The following is a 6,018-nucleotide window of genomic DNA, read 5'->3' on the forward strand; positions in this document are numbered from 1 at the left end:
GATCTCACTCATCTAGGGGAAATAATGAACAACATAAACTGATTAACAAAAGCAGACCCGGAGACAGAGAAGCATCGATCAGACTGTCAAACCTCAGAGGGAAGGTAGTGGAGGGTGGGGGTAAGGGGGAGAGATCAACCAAAAGGACTTATATGCATGCATATAAGTCTAACCAGTGGTCATGGACAACAGGGGGGTGGGGGCATGCATGGGGATGGGTTTGGGATGGGAATGGGGGATGAGGACAAATATGTGATACCTTAAACAACAAAGAAATTAAAATGAAAAAAAAAGAGAATGTTTGAAAGACTCAAATCACCATTTTTTTCTTCTTTCTGGGTTTACTCTCGGGAAGCCAGTGAGATCATTTCCCCCTCTTTCAATCATCAATCAAGATCCTTTCTGAGTAGAATCCTTATCATGCAACAGGAAATCTTTTACCTAGAAATGTTATTCCATTTACCAGACCTTCAGCAACACAATTCTAATTAATCATTGGCTTGTAGCCATTCAGGAAAATCTAGGCTAAAGGACTCTATGCTGGATCCAAGACCAAGTTGCCAATTTTAAAACAGAAACAAAATCCAAAACAGTAATAAAACTCAAACACATGAGCACTCTCAAATGAAATCCTCTGGTCTTAGAATCTTATCTCACACTAACCGATACCAATAATAACCTTTACAAGGTCCAAATGGCACAAAGTCCAAATGGAGGGGATAGAGGCTTTGTGGTGTGCACACCTGTTCGAATCATTAATTGATTGGCTGCCTCCAGCAAGCTCCATATTGAAGATCAAGCCCATAACCTGGACATGTGCCTTGACCAATAATTGAGCCATGACCTCTTGGTTCATAGGTCGATGCTCAACCACTGAGCAACACTGATCTGGCAGCTTCTTCTGAAGTTAGTTCCTAGAATTCTTAAGTAAATAGGATATTTATCTGCAGTCACATATTATTTAACAGATTATCATGTACAGAATAATGTTATAAGAATGCTGTGTGGGTTCCAAGATTAATGGAGGCCAAGCAGGAACCAGAAGCCAAAGTTAGAAAATTTTACTCTTTTCTATGGATGGAAGGAAACCAGTTGCACATATGGGGCCACCTGATAACCTAAGAGTCACATTCGAAGAAGATGACACCAAATGAGTCAGACTCAGCTGGACCTGCCTGGCAGAGAACTCTGTGGTCTGCCTAGAGAATGAAATAAGGAACCAAAGTGCAGGTCAGATGTGGTCTCTACCGGCCAAAAGGTAGAGAATCCAGTCTGCTTCCTGTGCTTCAAAATGAAAAAAAATTAGAACAAAATGGACACAACAGGCCAAAATTGATAGAGAAGTGTCCATTTCCTTTTTATGAAAAGTAAGAAGAATAGCCAGAGTGATGTCATATCCTGAAAGTGGTCAAGCCCTTTGCCTTTGTGAGAAGGACATAATTGTTGAAATGTGACCCAGGGTTTCTCCCTCCTGAGTGTGGGGGGATAAGCTCTTCCTCTTTCCAAAGGACAATACTCAACTTGGTGCAGTAATGCCCAGTGCTGCCTGTGGGACCTCAACTGTAACTTCCAAAATCTCCAGTGATAAGCAAGAGGCTACAGAATGCTTTATGCATGTTGTTGTTGTGGAAAACAGCCAAGAAAAAACGAGTTTCAAGTTTACATAACATGGGGTATAATAGACAGAGGACAGTGACGCATGATTGAGAACACAGGGGGAAGCAAGAGGAAGTGAACTCAGAAAGTTCCCCAAAAGAGCAAGAAAGACTGGGGACTCTATGCTGTGGAAATGTACCTTAAGGTTCAGCAAATCTCTGAAAGGTAGGGAGACAAATATTTAGTGAGTGCCTGGTGTACACTAGGAATTTGGTACACAATGGGGAATAGGAGGAGCCCCCCTGGCATCCACTATAATGGCAGCATGTGTTAGTCCACTGAGACAACAAGTAATCAAAGTACAAGGTAATAAATTAATACTTTGTCCTGAGAATACCCAGCATCAAATTGGTGTAAGTCCTATTGCTGTCTTGGTGAGATTTCTGGAGACATTCCTACCATCCCTTTTTAAATAGGTCAGGGTACGGTCTATAAAAAAGATGGACTCATGGGAGATTTAAAACATGGACAAGGATTAGTATCATACTCTGGCAGCTATTGCAGACAATAGTTGTACTTCTCCATTAGACTTTTTTTATGGTTGTTGTTAATCCTCCCCTGAGAATTTTTTTTTCCAATTGATTTTTAGAGAGTGGAAGGTGGGGAGAGAAACACAGAGAGGAAGATGGAAACAGGGACTCATTGACTGGTTGTATTCCACACTCTGTGCTTCCACTGGGTCCAGGATTGAAACTGCAACTCAAGAATGTGCCCTTAACCGAAAATCAAAGCTGCCATCCTTTGATGGTGGCTGGATCTCTAACCACTGCATCACACAGACCAGGGCCCCATCTAACTTCCATAGTGGAAGGAGATTAAATGTTTCTGGAAACAACTGAGACAAAGTAGAGGCAGGATCCAGAAATGGAGAAGACATGGCCCAGTAATTCTGGGGCAGAAAGTCAGAGTAAGACTGGAGTCTTAAGCAGATGCTTCCATCATGAGGGATTTGTGCCAAATATTGATTTAAATTTTTATCAAACATGTTCAAAAGATTTGGAAATGTATGTACCACCAATTTGAACCCCCACCCAAGTTTTTAATATTTCTTTATAGATTTTGTAAGACATACAACATTATTGGGGCAATGTCTTGTATCATACTTCTCTTGTAGCTCTAAAGAAAATTACTTGCATTTTTTCACATTTTAAATCAATTAGTCTTTTATATTATTCAAAATGTCTTGCTTTCTATGGGCAATTATTTGTGTCTTCACGGGAGGTCTTTCATGTTCTGTATACTTTAAAATGTTAGTTTTTCTTAAAATTTTCCAATGAAACTCTCCATGATCAAAGTAATAAAAGTGTTTTTTGTTTTCATTGTTCTTTTTGTGTGTATGCAATTTTTTTCTTTATTGATTAAAGTATTACAAATATGTCCTTATCCCCTCCTATAGCTCCCCCACCTCCCCACCCATGCCCTCACCTCCCTGGTGTCTATATCCATTGGTTAGGCTTATATGCATGCATACTAGTCCTTTGGTTGATCTCTTCCCTTACCCCCACCCTCCCCTACCTTCACTCTGAGGTTTGATGATCTGATTGATAACTCTCTTGTGTATGCAATTTTATCCTAATTGTTTTGTAGCTGGCCCAAGTTACAAGCTTAAATCCTGTTAAAAATTATTCAGGATTTTTTCCTTGGACTTATAATTCTAGTTTCAGTAATTAGTTTTATTGATCCTGTGTTTTTTTTCCTTGAGAAGATGTGTTTTATCAAATTACCAATGTCCCTAGAAGCTTTTTCTGTATTAGCTGTACAATAGCAAATTGTACTCTCTATTTGTCATGAATTTTGTAATAGATCTTCTTCCAGTCTTTGTTCCTTTATTTTCAATTGTAAAAATTGTCCATATTTACATTCTAATCAAATTTTACTTTAATTGCATTATAAATAAAATAATCATCTGAATTTAAATCGAATCACCAATGCCAATGTAGATAGGTGTCACTGTAACTCATGATGTCTCCATAAAGTATTCAAATGAAAGTAGAAATAATTATTCAAATTGAATCAGTCTATTAGTGTTGACTAGGTCAATGATGTGTTGATGTCAATACTGGAAATGATTCATTGCAATAGAGCAATAATAACACGTGATACAACACTTAGAATAAATGTATTTCTACCAAAATAACAAAGCTGTATTTCAGGGTGAGACATTTGATACTGCTTTAGTTTTAAAATTTAAATTAAAACTTGTCTTATTTAGATAAAGTGTAAAACTCAACTTTCCAGGAACACCAGCTATATTACAAGTGTTAGATAGCCACATGTGGCTAGTGGCTACAACACTGGACACTGCAATTCCTAGAAAATACTCAGATGTTTGAAATTGAGGAAATACTTCTAAATAATCCATGAATGAAATAAGAAATCACAAATGATATAGAAATACTTTAAATGGAATGATAGTGAAAACAGAATGTACAAAACTTGGAGAGATTTATATAAACATGCATAGAGGGAAATTTTATAGCTTTCTAGCTTTATGTTAGAAAATAATTTTTTAATAGTTTAGAGGATATTTCAATTAATATACTGGTAGAGACTCTGGGTATTATTATCTTCTCCTAAAGAACATTGAGTGGGTTTGTCATTTAAGCAGACACTTAAATTATGGGCACATCACCTTGACCATTGGAAGGCTAGTTTTAGATGTCATTAGACAGGGATTATTCAAATTTTGTTGTTCGTTTATATAACTTCCTTAACTCTCGTGTGCTTTTTACTCTTAAAATAGACCCTTTAAGGATTTCAGTGAAATACTTGGTGGACTGGAGCCTCAAATTCTGTGAGTGCTTCTGGAGCACCTGCTGACATCTCTGACCTGCTCTTCCTGCCTTCCAGGACAATTTTCCCCGGACCCTTTGTAGGTTAAAGTTCCTGGGTCAATCAAAGATTTGAGGAATGTTTACATGCAGAATTTAAAAATCTCTGCCATGATTGGATGTCTGTGTTTTAATGGAGTGTTCTCCATCAGTGTCTACCTGATCTGGTTGCCCCCACACTCCATTCCACTTCTCTCCAGTCACTGAATTTCTGCCTGAGTGTTATTCCTGTGTGAGCTGGACAAAGTGCTCTCAGAGAAACCGCATGAATGTGGCAGTAGTGTGGTTCACTTATCTTTGCCAAAAAGGATATTGACTAAGATTTGAATGCCCTAGAGGACCTGTGTGCACTTAGTGACTTCCCAGTGCCTCAAACAGTTGTTTTAAAATTATTATTTTGTATTTTTTCCATAGTTCATCAGTGTTGTTCCAGGAGAATTGGGAGCAGGAATCCTTCCCTGAGATTTTAGCAGCTGGTTTGATCTACCAAGGAGGAAACAAGTGTGTACTCAATGGACACTTCAAAGTGCACAAATCCCCATTTTTCCTGCTTTACTCCAGTGTTGAAATATTGTTGTTTTTTTAATTAACAAAATCTAAAGTTCAATGTTTTCATAGCCTGGGCCAAGAAAACCCTCTCTCGCAAGCCCATCCTGCCCACACCATGTCTTTCTTACTGATACACATACTGTGTAGTGTCCAGACAGGCCCACAGCTGCGTGCCCCACTCTCGGACCCCGGAGTGACAGCAGTGGAGCAGCATCTCTCCTGCCTACTGAAATGTTGTGGGCATCATCTTCTCTGATTTTTAATAATGAATGGAACGAGAGAAAACAGCATGTTTGATAGAATTAAAAACAATTCCTTTAGAATTTTTAATGAATGTTATCTTTTGAGTGACTTGCCTTTAGAGTCACTGATTGGGTGTCATTTGGTGAAATGCTTGTATTTTTTGTTATGAAAAGAATTACTAAGCTAACCAATGAGAATATTAACACTTACTCTGACCAGCAGGTAAGCATTCTGATTTCACCTGACTTGAGGCTGATTTCTGAATGAACCCTCGCACTGTCACGCCTACCTCCACATTAATCCCCACCCTGAGAATATAGTTGCCACATGGCTTGAAGAAAGGAAAAGTAGAGTCTATCAGGAGGCATTTCCCCTGTCTGCTCCTATCCTGTTTCCACCTGTTGGTCAGACTCCCCATGGAGCATCCTGAAACTCAGAAAAGCTGAGGTGCATCTAAGGTTTGTCAATCTCTTTTGTGAGTTTAGATGACACCTACGTATCAGAGGCCAGGTCTGGACAAACATCTACTGTCTTCTGCTCCACCTTGCTTCCCATGGCCCCTTTCTGCAGGAGCAGCCCTCCAGAAAGACCCAGGGGATGCAGACACCTCCACATCACAAGGAAGAATGCTCTCTATGATTTTTATGTCACTCACCTGCCACCTTTGCAGGTTTTCTTTCTTTTCTGCCTCCCTCCATTTGACACCCACACATACCTTACTGGGGACCCAACTACACAC

Source organism: Eptesicus fuscus, chromosome 14, assembly GCF_027574615.1.
Source record: "Eptesicus fuscus isolate TK198812 chromosome 14, DD_ASM_mEF_20220401, whole genome shotgun sequence".
NCBI lineage: Eukaryota > Metazoa > Chordata > Mammalia > Chiroptera > Vespertilionidae > Eptesicus > Eptesicus fuscus.